Source organism: Numida meleagris, chromosome 27 (assembly GCF_002078875.1).
Source record: "Numida meleagris isolate 19003 breed g44 Domestic line chromosome 27, NumMel1.0, whole genome shotgun sequence".
In the NCBI taxonomy this organism is placed as follows: Eukaryota; Metazoa; Chordata; class Aves; order Galliformes; family Numididae; genus Numida; species Numida meleagris.
The window spans coordinates 323,094-348,621 of NC_034435.1; the positions used below are offsets into that span (position 1 = coordinate 323,094).

Consider the following 25,528-nt stretch of genomic DNA (forward strand, 5'->3'; position numbering starts at 1 on the left):
ACCACCCAGAGCTCTCCCATGAGGCTGTGGACAGCAAGGCGTGTGGGAGGAGATGGGCAGGTACTGTCATGATTGTCACCTCCTGAGGATCTGGAGCTCACCCCTGAACAAGCGTGGAATCCTAAAAAGCGGACAGAATTTTTTTAAGGATATGCCCTGATTCTGGCAGTGCTGTATTGGAGATGGAGGACATTAAGCAGATGCCTGCCTTGCCTGGTCTCTGAGGACCCATCTGCTGTGGGGTTCCTAAGGGTAGAAGAACAGCAGGTGCTTATTACTACTACAGCGATGTAACTGGGACTCCCTGATTCCCATCCATCAGCTGATTTGCCAACTGGATAGCCAAGGAGTAATCAGCAAGACTCACTCACCCTTCAGTAGTCCAGTATCACCAGTGCAAAAGTCCAGCAGAGACTGGAGGTTGACAGTGGACTATCATGGCCTGAATGAAGTCACACTTCCATTAAGCACTGCTGTGTCTGTCTTGCTAGAATTCCAAAACTAACTGGAGTCAAAGGCAGCTAACTGGTATGCCACAACTGACGTCACTATTGCGTTCTTCTCTATCCCTCCAGCAGCAGAGTACAAGCCATAGTTTGCTTTTACTTGGAGAGGCGTCCAGTAAATGTGTAGATGAGGCACTTCGGGACACAGTTTAGTGGACCTGTTGGTGATGAGTTGGTGGTTGGACTAGGTGATCTTAGAGATCTTTTACAATCCTAACAATTCCATGATTCTACAAATACTATTGAGTCAATCATCTTATTAAGTATGGAGCAGCCTGAGAGCCCCTTGAGCTCTAATCCTCATAACAAGACTACATGTGACCTCCCCAGTTCCTTCTAAACACTGTGAAGTTTGAGTGACTGTAGCCTTGGGGTGGACTACATGGAAAATCGACTGGAGACAACCTATAGAAATGTCCACTTCTTGAGAGAAGGCAAATCTCCAGGGTGGAATGCAGTGAATAACCTGTTCCATTATAGTTCTCTAAGCAACATATGACCTGCAAACCTTAGATTGCTAGCAGTGGCAGGGGAGCTTGACATGCTGACTCTAAGTGATACAGCACTAAGGGTGGAGTGGAGTGCAAACATACACACAGACAAGTTCTGTGATAACACTGCAGGTGGGAACATGGTAGTACTACAGAACTGATAAACTCCCTTCTTGTTACACTGAGCCAGTCCTGATCCAGCAGTATCCCACCTTTCTGTTAAAAATATGTACTCTGAATAAACTTTACGAAAAAACAGATACGTTTGATTAGAGTCACTAAAGCTCCACCTGACAGAAAGAAAATAAATAATGAAAAATGGCTTAAGAGAGGAGAAATGGGAAGGAAGATATCATCACAGATTGGTCAGCAGCACAACACTGGCTTCTGGGATCAGTTGGCAGGCTGAGCCCCTCTGCCCCCTCATAGGGATGCATGTTGGGTAAGATTCACACAAGAAGTTATGCTGAGTGCTTCCCTGGGAAACCTAGAATCCTCTATAGAGTTTTTCCAACCATTTAACATGGTTGTAGTCATCTGTATTATTTGTGTTCTTGGTTAACCTTACATACTTTGCAGACAGAAGGACTTGTATTCCTGCTGCTTTAATAAACTGCTATTAATTCACCTAGCTGTGCAAGTTCTCATTGGGAGCAGCCAAATTCCTTAACAGTGGTCATGAGAGTCCATTCTGATGTGACTAGACAAATTGAGCATAGCATTATTTGTGAATCTACAGTCATGATAGATCATTTATTGGACACGACCAGACTTGTAGTCCTGAGTGGAACATCCCTCAAAATCTAAGCTCAGTTGCCCCCAAGCCCTCTAAGATCTGAGGACAAGCTGGGATGCAAGAGCATTTATTTTCTGCCAAAATTCTTTGCCCTTTTAACGCAAGAGTGGTTACAACAATGGAAGGAGAACAACTGGCAGCTCAGAAACAAACCTATCTGGGCCACTGTGTTGTGGAAACATCCTATGTCCAAGGTAGAGAAGCTGTTTGTACAAGTATTTATGTAGATGCCCACATATCCAAGAGATGGGCCATTGTACAACATCAGAACAACCAGCAGGCAGATCAGGTTGCTAGGACTGGAGTGGCTCAGGAGAATTTGGACCAACATAAGGGTGAATTATGCCCATGACACCTCAGGGCATCAAGGAAGAGATGTAACATACAGATGGGGAACAAGTGCTGGGACATTCAAACACAGGGAAATACACTTAACAAAAGCCACCTGATCAGTCAACACCCAGGGATCTGCCATCAGTCAAAAGTCTTACTTACTGCAGAAGGAGATGAAGTCTCTGTAGTGCACATGAACAACATGCACAGTAGGACAATTGGGGTTATTCCTGTATCGGGACAAGGCAAGCTTATCCATGTGGTTGCTTTTGCTCAAGGACCTGAGTGCATGTGATGGGTAATGCAGAAGGATGGGGAAGTTGGCTGCGTACCTCAAGATGATTTGATGTTGGGTGAGGACAGCCAATAATTTGAACTGTAAGATGTTAGTTGCTGCACAACACTGCATGTCACTACTACTGGTGTTGGTATAAAACCTATCAATGGTATCGCAGTGAGAATTACCCAGATTAAAGAAGAGTGAACTATGATGGAACCAGAACTGGCTTCAGTATGCAGCAGTCTAACACTGTGCACCATCCCTCCTACCATGAAGGAATGTAATGAAAGATGGAGCCCAAAATCTTGTACTAAATGAACTCCATGGACAACTGAGAGAGATGGCCATAGACTATGACAGTGGTATCTGTGCATACAAAGGCTGTTCTAAAAGTAAAGCCTCCTGTTTTATGATAATGACCTGCAACGTCAGAGGAGAATGCTGATGGGATGACAGTAGAAGTTGAACTTTCCCACCAATATCCCTTTACATTTTGTTGTCATGGGACAGAAGGCAGCAGAGGGACAGTCTGACAAAATGGCATATGGCATGGAAGTGTGGACAAAGCAAGTGGTATTGACAGAGTGTGGTATTGAATTCCTCCATGTGGAACAAATGGCACCCACTGACATTCATGGACGCTTACAGAACATTTATGGAGTGGATGTGAGCACAGTGAGGGGTGGGATGTGGGTTTCAGCAGTGGTGACAGCAACAGTGGATCACCTCCGCTGGTGCAGCTTTGTACAAGGGCAGCTTGCAGCTCTTGTTCATCACTGGTGAAAATCACTGGTTCTTCACTGGCACAGCTAATGGTGGTGACTGTTGAAAAAGAGTGTTTTGTAGCTGAGAATTTGTTCTAACAAACAGTGTTATTGTGTTCTTTGTGTCGGTTGTAGTTTCCATGGAAATAAATAGGAAGCATTACTTTCAGTGCAACCTACATATATATCTCTCTCAAAAAGCAGGTAAGCTGATGGTAATTGGGATGTATGGGAAAGTGTGGGACCTGAACATGACGTAAATGATACAGAATAAGGGGTGGATATTGTTTCAGTTTCAGAGTTGTTTTCCTTCTCAGCATGAGGCTGCAGCTGCATGTCAATGAGCTCCTGCTGATCTTATCTCCTTTAAATTGGTAAGCATTGCTTGTGCAAACACAATTACATCAAATGAATGCTCTCTCTGGTGTTTCAGACCACGCAGGATTTCCCTTGCCAAGACTGTTTCCAGCAGAGCAAGTTGGATCTGAGACACCAAGTGGTCTCTTTGCACTGAGCAAGAGCCAAAGAGGAGAAGCGATGTACAGCAAGTAAGTGTGCCTACAACTTCCCAAAAGCACAGGGAGTAGAGTGTCTGTGGGCAGCAGCAGAGTCCTGGTATAGTGAAGACCCTCACTGGATAACTTTGGAGTCTTCCCAGAGCAGCATAAAACCACACCTGGTATGGGAGTCATGCCTTACTGCAACAGAGGCAGCAAATGATACCAGCAGAGACCAGGCAGATCTGCACTGGCTCAGAACCACTGCAGGCAAGAGCTTCCTGACCAGAGCAACAGACCCTGTGCTGTTGTTATACATCCAAACTCTGGGGTCAGTGAGAGATCTCTCCTTCAGGCAGAATAGGAAAAGAATGGCTTTAGTGGTTACATGTGCAGGTTCCCCAGCACCAACAATCCGTACAAGCCACCCATGCATCCCTTCAGAGTCAAAACAGAGGGTGGCCAGAAGAAATACCTCACTACATCCATTCAGTAAGCTGAACTAGGCAGGAAATTCAAGCATTAGATTTGACCGTTGACATGACCCACATGTCTACTGGTACGCAGATGAATTACACCTGCAATGCTTACTATTTGACTTGTTTCAAGGGCTCCCTGCCAACTGAGCATTTAAATAACAGAGACACAAGGCAACAGTAAACCTGAACTGTGCTGCACATATTCCTTGGCTCCAGGATAAACTTAGCTGGCTAAAGGTAATGGAGGAGCCTGGAGACAGCTCCCATTTGGCACTATCTATTACACCCCATGGATCTCCTTGCCTTTAGATTAAGGCAAAGCAGCATGTGCTCCTGCAAATGTTCTTTTGCTTAATGATAGAAATTATGAATAGAATTGTTTTCTTCTAAGAAAATTCTGCAAGAACTCTGAAGACCAAACATCACAGAATCATAGAATGGCTCAGGCTAGCCATGGGAAGATGGGATGAAGATGCACCATGTCATGCCCTGCTTCAAATTCCATCCAGTGCTGCACAACATGGGATTCCCTGCGTATGGAGGGACATAAGATTATATATACTATCGTCTTCCAGTGCTGTACTCTATTCCTTTGTCCCTGAGGAGAGCCATGTCCATTGCAGAAGCCTAATTCCACCTGGTCCAATACATTTGTCTTTAAATTTCCCTCTGCACCACAGCCTGCAGAGTCACTGCCCCAGCAAAGCACCAGGAGGGGTGGTTGGGGCTAACATACCCACACTGTGCAGGCAACAAGGGAGCTCGTTCTGCCAGGACTTTAAGGGCTTGACAATTAAATGAGGTTCAATCTTTGCATTATCTCAACACTCAGCCAAGCACTTTTGAAAGAAAAAAAGCAGAGCATTTCTCTAATCAAAAATCTATTCACCTATGAAATGCAATAAATGGGACCTCTGTACTTTTTTTTTTTTTTTTTTTTAGTGCTGACAAAGTAGTATTGTAAAATACTGCAGCGGTAGCAGTGGGTAAAGCCCTGTGGCATAGAATGAACGTTTCTGTCTTTGAGGACAGTGACTGGAAATGCACAACTGGAGGCTTTAGTTCAAAGCAAAAACAGTTGCCCATGGCTCAGTGAAAATCATTATTTATTCATGCAGGTTTCATCAACTGAAGATTTTAATTTAACTGCCAATGGCAAAGGACTTAATGAAAATTAACTTCTGACTTACTGCGAGACTGGATTGCAACAAATGCCGACGCTGCTTCAGAAAGGCAAGACAACTCAGGAAAGTTTCTCATCTCTCAGCTGTCAGATGATAGCGTGCTGAGCTGAGCAGACAGTCAAGGAATGAGGAAGGAAGGACTGAGCCACTTCAAATGCAGCAGCTCCCCTTTCTTGATGCCCTGACACTGGCAGGGCTCATGACACGCTCTCATCCCCTTTCCTGGAAAGTGCTCCGTGCTGACCTGAGCTTTCCTGATGAGGGAATATTTCTCAATATGCCTGGGTGACAATGAGGGAAGAGTGTGTCCTTTCCACCGCTAACCCAGAGCACTTGGGAGCAGCTGAATCCTCTGTAACAGCAGCTAATCAAGCAGAGAATTGCACTTCATCACTCTTTCTCAGAGCCAAGTTCAGCTTTGCAAAGCTATTATGGATAACATGAAAGATGCTTTATAGTTGACCTGTTCTTTCGTATCTGCACATGTTGAGAATTCTCTCCTCAATGCCTTCTGGCCCCAGAAACTACCAAAATCTCCCTTAAACATTACAGAAAAAGGGAGAGGAAGCACTGATACCAAGGACTTAAACAGTCTGGTTGGTCTTCAGAGAGCAGACCACTCTGTGCTCCAGATGGATGGGAGTGGGTAGACACTGTGGGGAGGCACTGAAGGGTGATCTAAGAGACAAGGAGGTGCCCAAGAGTGATCTTGTACCTCAGCATCAGTACCATCTATGGGCCCTGGCAAGAGCCTCTTGATTGAGTGGTGCAGGTGCAATGTTAGATTTGATATGACATAGTCTACCCAGGCTTCAGCAAAGCCTTCGACATGGTCTCCCACAGTATTCTCCTGGAGAAGATGGCAGCCCTTTGCTGGGGAAAGAACTGGCTGGGGAGCCAGGCCCAGAGAGTGGTGGTGAATGGAATTACATCCATCTGGTGACTGGTCATGAGAGGTGCTACCCAGGGGTCGATATTGGGGCCCATCCTGTTCAATATCTTTATTGATGACCTAGACAAGGGCACTGAATGCACCTAAGTTTGCAGATGACGCAGAGCTGGCAGGAAGTGTCGATCTGCCTGGGGGTAGGAAGATTCTACAGAGCAATCTGGACAGGCTGATCACTGGTCTGAGGCTAGTGGGATGAGGTTCAACAAGACCAAGTGCCGGGTCCTGCACTTTGGCCACAACAACCCCAGGCAATGCTACAGGCTTGGGGCAGAGTGGCTGGAAGACTGGTAGAGGAAATGGACCTGGGGGTATTGGTCAACACTTGGCTGAGCATGAGGCAGCAGTGTGCCCAGGTGGCCAAGAAGGCCAATGGCATCCTGGTTTGTATCAGAAATAGTGTTGCCAGTAGAAGCAGAGAAGTGATCATTCCTCTGTACTCAGCACTGGTGAGGCCACACCTTAAGTGATGTGTTAAGAGCAGTGGGACCTTCACTGCAAGAAAGACATCAAGGCCCTGGAGCACGTCCAGAAAATGGCAATGAAGCTGTGAGGGGTCTGGAGCACAAGTCTTAAGAGGAGTGGCTGAGTGAATTGAATGGTTTAGTCTGGAGAGCAATAGGCTCAGAGGAGACCTAATCACTCTCTATAATTTCCTGAAAGGAGGTTGTGATGAGGTGGGAGTCAGCCTCTTCTCTCATGTAACTAGCAATAGGACACGGGGGAATGGCTTCAAGTAGCAACAGAGGAGATTCAGGTTGGACATTAGGAAATAATTATTCCCTGAGAGAGTGGTCATGTGCTGGAATGGGCTGCCCAGGAAGGTGGTGGAGTCACAGTTCCTGGAGATGTTTAAGGAACGTGTAGAGGTGGTACTGAGGGACATGGTTTAGTGGGAAATATTTGTGATAGGTGGATGGTTGGATTGGATGATCTTAGAGGTCTTTTCCAACCTTGGTGATTCTATGACTCTATTATGTGTGACAATTCTGGGAACAGGCGGGAATTTTGCAGAAATTGCATGAAGATTCCTATGTTAAATGTATATAGCAAGGGTGATGTAGCTCTGGGGTGTGCACGCTTTGTGGAGAGATTCCCATGCACCTAGTGCTGCAATAAACCAACGCTGGCTTTCTAAGCTATCATTTGGTTTGGAGAGTTTTCTTGGTTACAATTTTTGGTAACAGCACAATTCTTCAGGCACAACAGCACCCACAGCTCATGACAGTCCTCAGCAGGCCAGGGACAGAGGTGGTCACAGCTAGCCCCAGGGAGAGCCAACGCACACCAAGGAAGGGACACAGCGATATTGTTCCTGGGAGGTGAAAGGCAAGCGTGGTGCAAAGCAGAGGCAACAAGTCTGCTGCCCTGCTCCCTGTGCATTCCCTGTCTGTTTTCACTGGACAAGACAAAAGCACCACAAAGGTCAAAATGATGATTTGTGGTGAGACAGCTAAAGACACTGACATCCAGCCCAGATTTAGCAGCCAGCAATTTAACTGAGATGCTCCTGAGCACCTATGTGCATGTGGTGTCTTTTATACAGAGAATGAGACATGCTGTAGTGATTTTGACACAGAGACCGTGGTGCACTGAGAAGTCAGTGATCCACACTATAGCTAACCTGAGAAGGCCCAGGCCCATGCTGTGTGCATCCAGTATGCCTTCAGGCTGTGCAGTGCTGCACAAATCCCTTGGTGGTGGGAGAAACTGAGACAGCTCGTTGTTGACAGAGCTGCTGGGGATGACGTGGCCTTGCTTCTATCTAACAGTGCAGCAAGAAACTACCATGTAAACTGCCTCTTTTAGGTAGAAGTTGTGACAGCAGCAGGCACAAAAGAGAAAGCTCTTTACTGTGGACATTGCCAAAGGACCCCTTGGGACCTGATGTCCACCAGAACCATGGTGCCAGGAGCTGCTTTTGGCCAGCAGTGGCAATTCCACAAGAAAAACAGCCAGGCAGGGATATGAACGTCCAGAGCTTGGCCCAACCACTAAATCAGGGCTGAGGAGCTCCGACATTTAGTGGAAAACACTCCTGTTCTTAAGTACTCCCACAAAACTTCTCCCAGCATCATCCTCCCTGCTTGCCAGCCCAAGGAGACGGTGCTGTCAGGAAAGACCTGGCTGCCACTGTGCTGTGGGGCAGAGAGGGAACATGCCTGCTTCATTCTAATTAGAATGAATCATTAAACAAAACACCCCCTTCCTGATTGCAGCACGTGTTACTGAAATAGCTGTATCAAAGCCTCCTTGTCAGGGGACAAGAAATGTCTTTCTGCTGGAATTATACAGTCATGGAATTATCCCTCGCCTTTGACAACATCAATTAATTACTTCAGAGTCATTTGCAGTAATAAACTAAATTCTTTCCTCCTTGTTAAGATGGAATGTAGCTGCAGAGTAAACAGCGGTATTGGGCACACAGTGCCCAGCCTGTGATCACCATGGCCAGGCTCTGAGCCAACTGACGGCTGAATTCTGCTCCCTGGAGGTCTCAGCGTGCTGCCCTGCTGAGACTCACACTGTAGGTCTGCAGGAACCTAAGCGCTGTTTGATAAAGCACCAAGGTCTCCCTTTTCCTTATTGTCAGAGCCCAAGATGAAATCATGCTGTCCAGCACCACCCTGAATTTTCAAGCTGCAAAAGACGTCATGCCTTGTAGCCTAACTGATTGCTGCAAATGGACCTGACCTTCCCAGTTCCACTTCGACACCAGGTCAAACCACGTCAGTACCAGACAGAGCAGCACAGACGGCTGCCCCACATTTTCCCCTAACTCCATGCACTCAGTCCAGAGGTGCAGGGATGGCTTCATGTGATGTGCAAGTATCTCTGCCCAGTTTGTCTGTCCTGGCCTGTGGGACAAGCAGTGGGTGCATGGCACAAACTAAGCAAGAGGCTGAGAAGCTGGGAGGCTCATGTTGAATGGCATAGTGGAGTATTATATGGGTGTCTCCTCCTCTGTCCTTCCTTGAGCTTTGGCAGCACAGAATCAGGAAGAGGACATCGGCACAGCAATATCAACAAGGGTCCAGGTGCTCAGTCCCACCAGCTGTATAAGCACAGCCTTGGGGATTGCCTCTCTCAAACTCTTGTCAGCAGCACCTGAGCCACCAGCAACAGTGACCTTGCAGCTTTCTTTGTGCTTTCTTCTTGTCATGGATCTACACAGACAATTTTATCTCTAGTGTAAGAGAGGTTTTGTCCTCAACGATACTCTCCGCCTGGGGACACGCATCTACCTGACTCTGGAAATGATTCTGTCAAACTCAGACCGAGACAGCTGCAAAGGGAGAAGCATCCCAAAAGCAACATGTTTTCAGAAGATGTGTTCAAATAAAGTGTTTACCCAGGTAAAACACCTTATTACAGAGACTCAGGAATACAAAACGTTGGCACTTTCACTGGGATGCATTAAGTTGGTTCTAGATAATTCACGCATAGAGTTTAGTGACAAAGAGAAACATTCCCTGAGCAGGCTCCTTTGGAAAGAATTTGTCACCATCAATAAATTGATGGGAGATTTATTTCTGCCAGCCTGAAAACTGCATGCAAAGTAATATGATTTGTCCAAACTCTTTAACATGCTGTTCTCCTTGATTTAAAGTCTGTTGAACAATCTTTATTTTCTTGGCACATTATTAATTCAGATTCTGGCTTTGATGGGAAGGAACTGAGATGCTTCTAGAGTCTGCAACTTGGGGATGAAAGAAGGAAAGGACAAATGGAAGGGCTTAAGCAGAAAAAACCATCCCAGTTTAACTCCAAACTGGGATTATGCAAATGTTACCTGTGCCTTGCACAACACCTTTGTGCAAGAACTCACTAGTAAGTGTGGAAACACCCCATATGGGTGGAAAACACCCCAAATGGCAAGGAAAAGGTGCTATCTGAGAACAGCAGGTAAATTACATGGGTCACTCCAAAAGCAATGCTTCCTATTTATTTCCATGGAAATTACAAGAGATCCAAAAAGCACAGTAACACTGGTGACAGTGCACAGCTAGTGGTGCTGACTATGCTGAAAAATAGTGTTTTGTAGCTGAGAATTTGCTCTGTCAAACGGTGCTCTTGTGCTCTTTGGATCTGTTGCAGTTTCCATGGAAATAAATAGGAGGCATTACTTTCAGGGGAAAAGTACAGTGCTGGTTTTGTGCCAGCAAAATCTTGTCCAGAAGAAGCTACATCTATCCTGCTGGTCCGTTAATGCCACAACATTGTGTTCAAAGGTGGCTGGGACTAAATGTTAGACTGGGGTCAGACGTGAGGAGGAAATTCTTTACCTAGAGGCAGCGAGGCCCCAGCACTGCCCAGAGCTGTGGGTGCCCCATCCCTGGAGGTACCCTGGGCCATGGATGGGCCCTGGGCAGCCTGAGCTGGGGGGTGGTGGGGCTCTGAGGTCCCTTCCAACACAACTGTTGTTTGATTCTATGAATATTATGTACCTGTGATTTAAGGGAAAATCGACTGAGGGTGTTGGTGTGACCTCACACTGAGCTCTGCTCACAATTCAGGAAAGGCAAACCCTATCGAGACGTGAAATGCTCGGGCTGGTACCATGGCAACCTGCTCTGAACACAGGCTTGCTTGCAGCCTCTCAGTGCTGTGGGAGCAGACAGAGGTCAGTGAGCACACAGTGCTGGTGCACGAGTGTCAGGAGAGTGCAACAGGCACCACACATGGCTGTGGGGCTTTCCATCCCCACCAAAGCAGCTGCAGGAGGGATTCACTGGATTTCTCACTCAGGTGTGGCTGTTAAGCATTTGAGGATAAGTAATTTAGAGCAAAGGACTGCATAAGACCTAAAGTGATGGACAGGGTGATGGGAGAGCTGAGGCAGTATGGGCAGAGCACAGACCAAGAGTGCCCAGCTTGTGGCATGGAGAATGCCCATGTGCTCCCCGTTGGGAAGAGGTCAGCAATTCTTTCTGTGGCAGTAGAAGAGATCAGAAGGTTTTTGGGATGGCAGAAGTGTCTCTGTTGTGCCTGAAGGGAGATGCTGATGTCTGTGTTTGCATTAGGATACAGAGTAAGACAGAAGAGCACTGTCTGCCAAAGATGAGCGATTAATTTTATGACTGTGCGGGTCTGCCACTCTTCCAGATTATCCAGCACAGCCCTGAGGAGCCAGCTCGGCAGCCACAGAAACAGAGACTCTACACCTTGGTTTCATCACTGACTGTAAAAAGGCAAAGAGAAGCTAAGCATCTGCTGCTGGGGAACCTAGCGGCATGTTGTAGGGCTGCTGGCTTTCGTAGGTGTTCACTGGGAGTTCTTCCAGTCAGCAAAATGCTGAATTAATATTATACAGCCCCACTCAGGGACATGGAGATTGAAGGCAGAAAGGTTCCTGTATGTACAAGGCTGCTCTGAAAGTAATGCCTCCTGTTTCATGATGTCAACCCATGATGTCAGAGGTGGATGTTGGCGGGACAGCAGTAGAGTATGAACCTTCCCACCAATATCCCATTACATTTCGTTGCCATGTGAGAGATGGCAGCAGAGGGGCGGTCTGATAGGATGGGTCCAATATGGGAGTGTGGATGAAGCAAAGGGGCATAACTGAATTCCACCCACTGACATTCATGGGTGCTTGCTGAACATTTATGGACACCAACCAGTGGATGTGAGCACAGTGAAGCAGCAGTGGTGGCAGCAACAGTGGGTCATCTCCACTGGTACAGATTTGTACAAGTGCAGCTTGCAACTCTTGTTCATTGCTGGTGAAAATGTGCAGCTAATAGTGGTAGCTATGCTGAAAAAGAGTGTTTTGTAGCTGAGAATTTGTTCTATCAAATAGTGTTATTATGCTCTTTGAGTCTGTTGTAGTTTCCATGGAAATACATAGGAAACATTACTTTCAGAGTGGCGTACGTGCTTTTTCCTCCTTCGTCTCATTTCTACTTGTTAATCTCTCAGTTTCCAGCAGGAATTCTTGGCATTATGGCTTAAATACATACCCCTGCCCATGGCACTGTTATATGCAGCTCATTATCCTGATCCTTCAGACCCCCTCTTTCTTATGGGTCAGGCTCCTTGTTAACCCCATGATCCTCCTATTGATGTCCCAGTTTTTTAAAGCCTCAGTGATGCCTCTCAGACTGCCATCTTCCAGTTTTTTTTCAGCACATTTTTTTCTTCATTGAGTCTAACCATTAACAAAACCTGAAGGCAGTCAGTCCTCAGGAGGCAAGGAGTGAGGAACTTCATGAGAACTGCTTGATCCTCCCATCACAGCAAAACCCTTCACATCTTCCTCTCCAGCTGGCAGCTCATCCTGCTTTGTTCACCAGCACCCCTAGTCTGAGTATTGGTTTCTCAACACGCCAAGTGCTTTGCTGAAATTCTGGTAGGTTACATTAACTTGAATTTCTTTCTCTCAATGGTGATTTTGTTGAAGAGAACTCAGTCTGGCTGACGCAGTCATGCTCAATACTGAAGCATATCATTTCCCATTTATGTTTTTTATTCTGTTCCCAGCTTACTTTAGAAGCCTTGAGTGCTGTTGTAGCTGGACTATACAGAATGTGCTGCTGCTTGTATCTCTATTTTAACGTCTTCAGTCCAGTAAAGATATTTGCTGTTCTCCAGAATAATCAGTGGCCTCCAATCCTGTATTCTGCCTCAGCACAACCATTAGCAATACCAGCTAAAGATTCCTGACCAGGACATGTGTGCCTGCTGTGACCCAGGTGGTCTACTTGACAGTGAGGTTTGCCTCACTCAGTGCATCCAAAGACAGGCGCAGAACTAGCATCTTCTCAGCCCTCTGCCTCTGGCGTCTCAGGAAGGATCTGCTAAAAATACAAAATTTTCACTTAGTAGATTGTTGTCCTTCTATGCTTATTTTCAAGTGAGTGTCAGGAAGCCAATGTGCTTAACATGCCCTGAGGTAGTTTCTCTTCAGAGCATATCTTTAAGGTTCTTTTTATTCTTTGAAAATTGAACAGCAGACCGTGCTGCTGGTAACTGAATAATATCCTTAAAACTTGCACCTGTACTTAGCCATTGCTTATCTAGCTTTATCTTTTAGCCATTGGGCCTAGTGACACCTCCGCTGGGTAGAACAAGTTGGTATTGCTCCTCTGTTCTCCAGTCAGGCACTAACATCCTGTGAGAAGACACCTCTGATAATCCAAACTTTCACTGAAAGGCCTCTGTTGCCCATCTTCACTCATCAGCCTCATTCTTCACTGATTTCTCTCCAATTTATTAACATTCTCATCAGCCTTAGTGACTAATGACAATAAAAGCATACCCCTGCTATTGCTCAAGACTAGCTCTCCAGACAAGGACCTCATCTGAATACTTGGCATGGCAATGCACTGGAAGTCCAGTTGTTCACTGAAAGGCTGGAGATAGAATGACCAAAGAAAGCAGCTCTGCAGCAAAGGCCTTGGAGTCCTGTTGGAAAAGTTGGGCAGAAGTCAGGTGCGTGCCCTTGAGAAGATGAAGTCCAACTACTGCACTATGTAGAGTAGATGTGACTTGAACCGATCAACCAAAACAAAAGTGAAGAGAAGAGCTCCACTGGATAGCAAAACAAGGAAGTAATGAAAAGGGCAAAGGATGCCAGAGCTGAAGGACTGGTTTCCAAGAACTCTGACAACTAGTGGAAACATCTAGAAATGCCTCTACTCTGGGACAACACCCAACATACCTCTTGCTGTGGGCAGGACCAATTTTCATGTCTGTTCCAGACGCCACAGTCATGTCTTTGTTGGTCAGAGTCCACGAGAGTAGATATCAAACTGTCTTTTGCAAAAATTCCCTGCACACAACACTTAAAAGATAGTCACTATCTCAGATTTCTAATTATCACTTAATAGAAAGCAACGATCCATCCTCAAACTGCCAGAGATGATTTGATTTCATTGTTAAACTGAAATCCTGGCAGCTCAGAGCCCCTTCTAGGTCCTTCTTTGGGCTACAGATACCCATATCTCCACTCCAAGCCACTTAGAACCTGGTAGCAGCTGTAAAGACAGGAGAAGAATTCCATCTAAGGGTAGGGTGATATCCTACAATACTCCAGTGAAGAGCACTTCAGCCTTTTCCATGAGTAGATTCCCAGAACAAAACTTTCCCATTGTTAATAGGAACAACACTGGTCCCCACTTCAGCACAAGAAGTGGTAATAAAATTTTCACAGAATCATAGAATGGCCTGGTTTGAAAAGGACCTCAAAGATCATCTAGGTTCAACCTCCCTGCCATGGGCAGGGTTGCCGACCACTAGACCAGGCTGCCCAGAGCCACATCCAGCCTGGCCTTGAATGCCTCCAGGGATGGGGCATCCACAACCTCCCTGGGCAACCTGTTCCAGTGCGTCACCACCCTCTGTGTGAAAAACTTCCTCCTAACATCTAACCTAAACTTCCCCTGTCTTAGTTTAAAACTATTCCCCCTTGTCTTATCCTTGTCCTATACACCCATGTAAGCAATCGTTCCCCCTCCTATTTATATGCTCCCTTCAAGTATTGGAAGGCCACAATGAGGACTCCCCGGAGCCTTCTCTTCTCCAAACTAAACAAGCCCAGTTCCCTCGACCTTTCTTCATAGGAGAGGTGCTCCAGCCCTCTGATCATCTTGGTGGCCCTCCTCTGGACCCATTCCAAGAGCTCCGTGTCTTCCTTGTACTGAGGGCCCCAGGCCTGGACGCACTACTCCAGATGGGGCCTCTCAAGAGCCAAGTAGCGGGGGACAATCCCCTCCCTCTCCCTGCTGGCCACTCCTCTTTTAATGCAGCCCAGAACACAGTTGGCCTTTCGAGCTGCCAGCACACACTGCTGGCTCATGTCCAGCTTCTCGTCCACCACGACCCCCAAGTCTTTTTCGGCAGGGCTACTCTCAAGGAGATCTTCCCCCACTTTGTATAAATACCTGGGATTTCCCCGGAATACCTGAGATCTATGTCATCTTAATTAACATTTTAATTATTAAATTCTCATTTTCCCATTAAAAAATATTGACCAAAACACCAGGATTTTTGTTGAAAATAGTGCCGGGAAATATTCATCCACAGGTCAGATATTCCAGGTCAGGAAAGGCATAGGAAAACCCCACCATGGGAAAACTCCACCGCTCCTCCCTATCTCAGCTGGGCCTGCCGTGCAGCCATTTCTGAGGGCCAGGGGTGAACTCACCCTCACTGTGCAAATCATGGGAGCCCCTAAGTGAGGCTCAGAGCATATGGACATGCTGGTGCTGCATCATGCCATAACCTACCGCCAACAAGGCATTAATTGTGGCTGATGCAAGTGCCCCTGGGAACATGATACATAAATGCCCATGGAATAGTAAGACTAGGCTGCAATTTATTTCCCAAAGTCTGCCCCTGGGTGGAAAGAGTCTCAAAGAGAGTAGAGGTCAAATGTGTTTGCACACACATGAATGGAAGACGCCAGAAAGGGTACACAGAGACTTTGCCTTGAAGGAACTGTCTTGCTTTGGCCTTGTAATGTGATTTGTGGCCAACAGGTTGGCCATGAGCCAGCAGAGTGCCCTTGTGGCCAAGAGGCCAATCGTATCCTGGGGTGCATTAAAAAGAGCATGGAGCATGGGGGTGATCCTCCTTCTCTACTCTGCCCTAGGGAGGATTCATTTAGAACACTGTGTCCAGCTCTGGGCTCCCCAGTTCAAAACAGATCAGGATCTCCCAGAAGCAGTCCAGCAGAGGGCCACAGAGATGATAAAGACCTGGAGCATCTCTTGTATGAGGAAAGGCTGAGTAACCTGGGTCTGTTCAGCCTGGGGAAAAGAAGACTGAGGGGGGATCTGATAAATGTCCCCCATGCCCCCACTCCCAGAACACACTGTATACACACACATTCATATGCTCAGAGACTCTGTCTGCATGCAGGCGCACAACACATCTGCAGTACATACACCCTCACAACCTACACTTTCATCCCTTCCCTCCCACATACCTGATGAGTACACACACAGTGCAGAATACCTCCACAGACTTCTCTTTTACTCCATGGATGGGCCAGACCCATGCAACATCGATGTCCACCCACACCCCTCACTTGGTCCAGCAGCTTTGTTGCTTTTCTTTCTGAGTGTCCTTCATAAGACTGGGACCTCTGGTTCCTTGGTCCTTCCATCTAATTCACCCTACATGGGAATATCCCAACACACCTTACTGCCTCCTCCAAAGCCTTTCCCAACAAGCTCAAGTCTCAGGGATTAGAAAGTGCCTTTCCAGCCTATTTCATACTATCATTGAACCACAGAGTACCCTGAGTTGAAAGGAACCCATAACAACCATCAAGTCCAGCTCCTGGATCCACATAGCACCACCCGAAACCCAAACCCTCTGTTTGAGAGCGGTGTCCAAATGCTCTCTGAGCTCCAGCAGGCTTGGTGTTGTGACCACCTCTCTGCCAGGGAGCTATGCTTTGTTTTAATTGAAAAAAAGATCAACCTACCATGAAACTGCATGTGCTGTTCACAATAAGTTTGTATTAACTAGTATGACTCCTTTAGGACAAATTCCTAAGCTACTGAGAATTCATTGTCAAGCCTTGCATGAACATTTATGCACCCATAATTTCATCCACATATTTGGAGTACTGCTACATTAATATTTTATTACATAGGAAACAAATAAAGTCCTGATCAGATCTTATTATTTTTTTTTTTTAAAGCTGAGGGCAGATTCATTCACAAATGAATGAACCATTTTTACTGTGGAATCATTGTAACTATTAGCAGACAATATCAGAGATTACTATGTTCTATTGCAAATAATTTCAGTGTTTAAAGAAGGCTAGCAATACTCTTGTGAGTACCTGAAATTTAAGAGCTATACACATAAGATAGCTTGCTCTAAACTGTTCTTACCTGGGCCACCTATATCTAAAGATAAAGATAGAAAGTGATTTGTGGTGGGAACTTACCTTGTACATACATTCTGAAGGAGCCTGAGAGCCCAGTGAGATAAAATACAGTAGGCTGAATTTAACCTTGTGAATATCACCCTTGATATGTATTTCAGAAAATATATATGCCTTACTGAAGGAAGAGGCAGTTTCATCAAACAATTAATTACAGGATTTATGTAAGTACTTGCAGCCAAGATGTTTTAAGCCTAATAAGTAACTCACTTCTGTCAGCCATCAGGGGCAAGTAGGAAGGAAAAATAATCATAGTGACATAGGCTGGTGTAGCAATAGGGATCACTACATATTTATTTAAGGACCAATATATTAGTTTAGCAAAAGGAATCTATGTGTGCTAGTTCAGTTTAGCTCTGCTTGGAATGTGAAGCCCTAGCAGTCTTGTTTTGTATGAGCAACTCTTTGCTTCACTGATGCCACAACAGACCACTTCTTATCTCTGCAGTATGTACTGGGAGCTTTGTATCCACCAGGTGCAAGGATTCCTCTTGGGTTTCATATAAATTGTTCGGAGTTATTGCATACCAAGAGAAAAAGTTGCTCATTATGTCGTAATGGAAATTTGCCAAATTAGGGAGAAAAACAGCTGAAAGTTGACCAAGGGTCATGGTGAAGAAGTTGGCAATGGAAAAAAGGGGGACCAAGAACAGGGGCTTAAGACCACCAGAGGGCCACACTGTGCATGCTCAAAGGACATCAACAGGCATTAATGAGACCTTGGAAAAAGAAAGAATACATATGCCGTATCCGGGAAGTGTACTGCAAATGCATGTCTTAACTGTATAAACATAGCACCTGAACACTGAGAAGGCATGCATGACTGGCCAAGTCATCCAGAAGATATTGTGAATTAAAAGATTTCCTGCTTTCTAACACCACACTGGAGTTAGAGAGTTTTCTTCCTGGACATTCCCATGATGATAGCAAACAAAAACAGCTACAAAAATCCCAACAACCTGCCATCAGTAGACGTCAGACAATTGTGTCTTACTTTACTATTTCATGAGTTTTCTGGTCATTAAAGCATCTTTAAGGCTAGATGCAGCATGTGAATTTTTAGCTTTTGCTCCAAAGTTGAAGACAACTTCTAGAATGTTCTGCGCTGCTCTCTCCATGACCTACGAAGCTCCCTCCTATTTTTGGGCACTATATACAATCCAACACCACAGATGATGTCCAGGGAATATTCTGCAAGGAAATCAAGAAGGAAGGTTGGGAACACAGCTAAGCAGTCTCCGCGGAGATTCTCTATTTTTTTTTTTAATTAGTATTTTTCTCCATGTTTTTAATAGCCATTAAAGGAAGATGGGGTACATGCCTTCCATCAGCACAAATAATGGGATAGCAGCTTGCAAGATGACTGCTGAAAAAGAGGGTAAGTTTTTATGCTCGGTACAAATAATACACAGAAATGCTGACTAATTCTTACAAGATGGTATGTAATTGTACTATTTTTAATTAGCAATTAAGTGACTTCTTGCATTTAAATAGTAATATAAGTACAAACAATGCTAAGCAAATTAGGTCTTTAACATTTAATTACCAGCCTCTTCTATGAATTATTTATCAAGTGGGTAAATATGCTGCTCCAAAGAAAACCATTGCTGCAATTAAAAGATTATAAAATATTTCATGGTACGAATTGCTGTCCTGCCTGGAACCATTCATATGCAACAGCATTCATAGCTGTACTTGGGTATTTCTGTGGATGGATCCAGCCTGGCTGTGGAAGTGCAAGCAGTGATTTATCCGCCCCAGCCTGCCCTCCATCAGAGTTCCTTCCTTGTCATCCTGCAGCACCATGGGCCTGCACAGCACCATGAGCGCGGCTTGCAGTGACAAATGACAACATGCTTCTAGGCAGCTGGAACTATCTTCAGGAATGTTTTCAGCAAGGAAAGGTTTGGACTCATGGAAGCATAAACATCTCTTAATACTATCTGTCCTCAGCAATGAAATTAGTCCTAGGATGCTCAGAACAGTCACTTGCTTTGTTAAAATGTATTTGATGGGGATTCTTTCAAACAATCTGCATCTCACTCATATCTAACCTAAATCTCATTAGCTCCAGATGAAACTGGTCATTTTTCATCTTGTACCAGCAGATGCAATGAAAAGTCAATCACTTCATAACAGCTTTATGTGTTAAGAAGAGTTCAGTCCCTTTCTTTGCTGATCAAATTCAGCTTGTTCTTTCAGCCCTTCCAGTTCTTCTTAGTCCTGTCAAGTATTGCTGCTTTCTCCAGCAGGGTGGGAGTGATGTTGAGAACACACAGGGCTCTGCAGAAAGATGGCAGGGGGACACATCTCAGGCCAGGGAGTCAGACCACCCAGGAAACATTCTGCCAAGATTTCCTGCTCCCATTCTCCCACATGGCTTCCCAGACCAATCGCAGAGCGTATTTCTCAGATTTGGGGAAATACTGACAGCCCAAGAAAAAGATAATTGCAAGTGGAGCATCCCATACCACCCTGTCCTACCTCAAACAGCACTGAGTCTACTTGGTGGGAAGGAAGCCGGCTTTGTTCTGCCTGGAATGCGGACAGGCAGGGCAGTATTGCAGGATGCTGTGCAGGAAAAGACATTTGGTCAGTCACAGGGGGAAGAACTGCAGCTTGGAAGAGTCTGCCCTAGGCTGTAATTGGATCATTTCTTGACAAGCCTGCTCACGCAGTAGCATCACAACCAAACCAGAGTACTTGTCAGGCAATGTGTTCAACAGCAGCTCCAAATCAGAGGTGAATGGATAACATTAACAGAGGCAGCCTTAAAATTATGCATTGCCCCTCAGGCAGAATCCCTCAGCCTTGTGCATGGGCGCATATTTCCAAATCAGCAAAAATCTCCCTAAGGACTTGAATTATTCAAGCCACTTTGACAAGATAGCCCACACTTGGCCTAAAGCTGCTCCATGCACTTATTCCAGCATTGGCAGCATGTCAAACCATTTCCTTTCCGTGTTCTGTGCTTCCCAGCAGAGCTGGCATGACCAGGGCCTAACGCCCACAGAGGAGTGGGAACAGGAAGGAATTGCACAGGTTGCTTTTCCCAGCAAGGACTGTGCTTTCTCACCCTTTAGCTCACCCTGATTGAGGTAATAACAATACAAAGTCTGTGACAAAGCAAACTCATCGGGAGTTTTTGTAATTCCAAGTCAGGCCAGCGTCTGGGCTTGCTGCTAGCCCTTCTGACACCAGGAGGAGGAAGGAACATGCACTGGTGAGGCCCATTCAGTGCTTGTCCTTGTGTTACAGACCGCAGCTTCTCCTTCCACCATATCATAGCTGGGGAGTCCATGTCATCCATCCAAGCCATGTTCTGGCCACTATTGGCAACTACAAAGTATTGGAAACATCTCCTTGGGCTCCAGACAGCTAAAAATCAGAAGTCAGAATGGCACGTTCCCAGGACTATTTTCTGTCCTGCCTACCCAGGACTCTAGTCAGCCCACCGCTGTTCTTGGCTGTAGTGGGAAATGAACATCCATAGATCAGAATGTACATGCCTGAAACCAACACTATGTTGTTGACATCTTCAGACGGCCAAGTGTCCAGGTTTTCTTCATAGTATATGGTAAGATGCTATCTTTTGGCATTAGGATATCAAAAGTAAGAGAGCAAACACCCTTCCCTTGGAAGTCATATGCTCTGGGAACATATCCCCTCAACACTCACAGTCCAGAGGCAAAGGGACGCAGGAGAACAAGGAAGAGAAAATGAAGGTATGGATTAACCCATCCAAGGCCTTCTGGAAGATGTATAGAATCATGCAGAATATGCCAAGTTGGGTGGGAAAAAGAAGGATCATCAAATCACACACAGGACAATATAAAAATTATACCATACATCTGAGACATAGATTGTCCCAACACTCCCTGAGCTCCATCAGTGAGCTGAAGACTCAGACCCAGCTCACTGTCAATCAGAACCCCCAGGTCCCTTTCTGCAGGCTGATCTCCGGCCTCACATCCCCCGTCTGCACCCATGGCCAGGGCTGCCCACCCAGGGGCAGGATTTGGCCCTCGCTCTGGCTGGATTTCATGCTACTGGGATTGCCCAGCCCTGCCCTGTGTCAAGGTCTCCGCAAGGCCTCTCAGCCCCTGACGGAGTCAAGAGCTCCTCCAGTTTAGGGTTGTCCTCAAACTCAGCATCCACTCAAGTCCTGCATCCAGACGCCATCTCCAGACCAAACTTCTCCTTTATAGATAAGGCACTTGATCCTATAGAGAGGGCTGTGATCTAAGAGGCTTAGAGAATATCACTGATCTCATTGGATTGCTTTTTAAATTTCTAAAATATCAAATAAAAGCACAGGCATGAAAGAGGGGTCACACATCTCCTGTTTATGCCATCAGCAAAATACACGTAGTGTCTTTTTCTAGTTGGACCTCTGGAGCAGCCTCTGGGAGACTGCTGGCATTGCAGAGCGTTGCCTGGGTACACAGCTATTCCCTTGCAGAAGCTATCCTATGGAAATCACGGAGCACTTGCAAGAAATGGCATCAAACTGGGAAGAGATTGCTGTTTTCTTTGGTGGCCATTGCTTGGGAAACTGATTTGCATATCTGAATAGAGAGCCAGAGGGACACCAAGGAGGCCAGCAGGGAGCTAGGGCTAGGTGAGGAGCAATCCCCTCTCAGTACAGCTGTATTTGCTTCTTGACTCAAATCTCCCATGGCTCCGTGCAGGACCAGCACCAAGTGCAGGTCAGCAGCATTAGCTCTGGCTGCTCCAGCCAGCCAGGCCTTGGGCACCGCGCAGTGCTGTCACTGTGACGACATCGGGGCATCTCCCACCAGAATCCCAAGGCAGTTTGGCTGGGTTTCACTTGCTGACTGGGAACACGAAGTCTGGCTTGTCGCAGGAATGGCTGGAAGTGCAGACTTCTGCCAAACTGAGACAGAAGGAATTGAAAGCGAGGCACCTACAGCAGAAACAACTCCTGGTGCTGATCCCGAGAAGCTGGTGGAGCCCTCCAGCTGCCCTTCTCCTGATCCTCCAGGACAGCATCATGATCACCTTGTGATGATGCTGTACTGTTAAAGCTGGAAGAATATTGGAATATCATAGTACTGGAACTGAAGAATTCACAGAATGTTATTGATGTAGAGGAAACAAAACATGTATCTCCCCTTTCTTGCCTTCTCCCCCCTCAGCTTTCCTCAGAAGCTCTGGGCACTGGCTGAAAGTGATGAGTTTAAGAGCATTTGGTGGGGTCTCACTGGAAGCTGTTTTGTCATCAATGAAGAAATGTTTGAGGTACAGGCACTGGAAAGGAGGGGGCCTCTGAGCGTTTTTGGGATGGAAAGCATGAAGAGCTTTGTTTGTCAACTGGAACAGCATGGGTTCACCGAACTAAACCCTGCCTGCAAAGGACCTCCCTCACTGCCTGAATTTCCAGCAGAGGAAGAAGCATTTGCTGCTCGTGGGAAGGTATGTCAGCTGCCCCACATGTCAACCCACTCTCACAGTGTCCCGGTGGGAGAGACGAAGGTTCCAATAAAATGAGCCTCGGTAATGGAGGAGCTGAGGATGACAGTAGATGTTCTGATCTCCAATTCTGTCTTTGGCTGTTTCCAGGTATTTCAGAGGTAGCATTGCTGTGGTAGAAGGATGGATCAAATATATTAGGGTTCTATCTGAGTTTAACCCATGGAACAGAAAGATAAATGAATGAGGATACAATGAGGCTACTTATTTCAATGTATTTGCAATGTACCTTGTTTTAGTCAGCCTAAGCTGTTGGATTACACTGACAGATAGGCCTTTCCAATACCCATATTTCTATTTAGCAATTAAAAGTCTTAGTTCCTCCATCTTGTCACCTTTCAGCCCCAATCTGACAGCAGCTAACTCTTCTCCTGTGTCTGTTTCAGGTGGTCTCCTACTGCAGCCCATACATCAAGAGAGGTTCTCCACAGCTGCTGGAGCACTGCAGCCCATGTGTTGCCCTGAAGAGATGAGCCCTGGCTGCCCCTGCCCTGCAGGGAGACCTGAGCAAGAGACACCTGCCCAGCAGCCCAAGTGCCCAGCCCATGCAGGGAGCAGCTGCTGGGCAGGAGAGGAGCCTGCTGGCAGCAGCAAAGGGAGAAGGCGCAGAGACAGCGGCGCCCATGGGGCCCCTGCCATGCAAGCGCTGTAAGAAAGCCACAGCCCGAGCCTGAGCCAGTGCTGCTCTGACCCTGGCAGGCCCTGCTGCAGCAGCAGGGAGGGAACAGTGCCGGCCTCTGGCCCCCTCCCTGCCGCCATCGAGCAGCAGCCAGACCTCGGGTGCCGCTTCTCCTCCACCTGACGACGCTCAGCCCAGTTCTACAGCCAGCCTGGCACAGCAGGAGCTTCCCTGGCACCTGCGAGCACCAGAGCCGCAGGCTCTCTGGGCCGCCCTGCCTTACCTCAGCCAATCCTTTGCAATGGCCATACGGGCAGCAGCCATCCTGATGCCACCTGCCTGGCAGCTCCAGGCAGCCCCACACTGCCCAGCTTGCACCTGCAGCTCAGACTGGGCACGTGGGGCAGATGGGCTGGCACCCAGTGCAGGACCTGCTGCAGCCAGCAGAGACAGTGCACCCAGTTACCCATCCATCAGGTGGTAACTCATAGATAGAGAGGTCTGGAAGTAAGATGTTGGAGCAATAAGCCTTCTCAGTTGTTACATCACTTTATTTACTGACCTATTCGTTTATTTAAATGCGTTGGAAATAAAATGCTGGAATAAGAAACCTTTTCACTTGCCATATCCTTCCTTCAGGGCTGAAACTGAATTTGTAGTGATCAGAAGGACGAACACAATGGAAATGGCATTACAAAAGAGGTAGAAGGACCAGCACGATAGCAAGGTGCTACAAGGGAAGGGAAGTAGATCACTCACCCATATCAGAAGATTCTGGGTTCACAAGGAAAACTTCCAGCAAGGAGGGATCTCCAAAAAGAGATCCTTCCTCAGGGGCAGTCAGCCCTTCAACGAGGCCTAAGAGAGGTGCAGCCAGGCTCCAGCCCTTCCTATCACACAGTGAATTGCCTCCACCTGTGCTCCCAGGGCTGACTGGGCCTTTCCTCCAGGTGCTCAATCAGTGGTTCAGGCCGTGACTAAGCAGTTCCCCTACAGTATTTCATCTCCCAAGAGAAGTAGAAGCAATGGTTCTAACATCAGTGTAATGGTTTTCTGCAAGAATCAAGCTCTAGGTTAGTAGCTGCAGAGATGCACAAATAAATGATAATCACAGCAAAATACTATTCATTTCAAGAGACAGCTTCCCTCATGTATGAGTTGGGAGTATGAGTTGGGAGTATGAGTGGTACTATGGTAGTACTGATCTGTCCTATGGGAAACTTCTCAATACATGGGGAAATCTGAAGATCACGAGAGATTCAAGAAATTGACAAAACACGAGATTTGTGTGATGGGATTGCCATCTGACACTTGAAACATGATTTAAGCTGTGTCTGATTTTATTTGTTCTCTTTAACCACGGTTGAATGTGGAAGATCTAATAAATGTAATACCTTCCCTTTCAAAAAGCTAAGTTAGGATGTTTAAAGTATAACTTTAAAATTGAAAACATTTGAATCTAAGTTTGGATTCACGTGACTTGGCAGGAACAGAGTTGACATGGATGTGTACTTCTGTTCTGACAATACTGAACAAATAGAATTAATCTGTTCTACAATTTTCAAATAAATATTGGTCTTGTGCCACAGCTCTAAGAAACCCAGCACATAGAGTGGATCGCTATTAACTCAGTGCACAAAGCCTGGGCTGTGCTAGGGTGTGGAGGTAGGCATGAGAAGCCAGTTGCCAGAACTAGGAACAACCATGAACACACTACAGGCACTGCACTACCCTGGATCACAGCATGGGCTCCAGCAGATCCTTCTGAGCCTTCATCAACTCCTTAGCTCAGGCTGTAACCAAAGCTGCCCATGACTTCTCCAGTGTGTGACACCATGTCCAGGGATTTGTGTTTGTGGAAACCCAGAATCTTGCTTTTCTAACCCACTGACAGCTGAGATATCTGCCACAGGGCAAGGCTCTCCAACCCCTGCTGAGCTCACTTGGGATTCCAAAGGTAGCCCTGATGCCTGTTATATTCATCTTCTGTTGGCAGATATTTCAGTGCTAATGAACCCCAGAAATCCTCCACATCACTTTCAGACCAGGAGTAGACTAGTTCCTACAGATTCAGCTGTCCTTTAACCACTGGCAAAGGCAGCCTTACAACTGAGTCTCTCCCCACTGCCCTAGGTCTGGTAGGAGCTCTATCAAGATATTCTGATCTGCCAGTACTTGGAATGTGCACAAGGCCCTCCCCAGTTCCTGACCCCATAGTGCAGCACTGGCCCCTG

The 25,528-nt window shown here is 46.4% G+C and overlaps 1 protein-coding gene across 8 annotated transcripts in view; it reads right to left on the reverse strand.

Annotated features, from left to right (window-relative positions):
• CTXN1 (cortexin 1) overlaps positions 1 to 25,528 on the reverse strand; it is a 53,638-nt gene that overhangs the window by 13,486 nt on the left and 14,624 nt on the right. The window contains exon 3 of one of the 8 annotated variants that reach the window (XM_021378317.1): positions 12,243 to 13,079. The exons of 5 other annotated variants lie outside the window; for them this stretch is intronic. The gene's annotated coding sequence lies outside the window, so the exon portion shown is untranslated. Of the gene's footprint in view, positions 1 to 371; positions 665 to 5,336; positions 6,458 to 12,242; positions 13,080 to 25,528 lie in introns of those variants that run through there. 2 more of the 8 variants (XM_021378318.1, XM_021378316.1) reach the window with 2 other exon arrangements.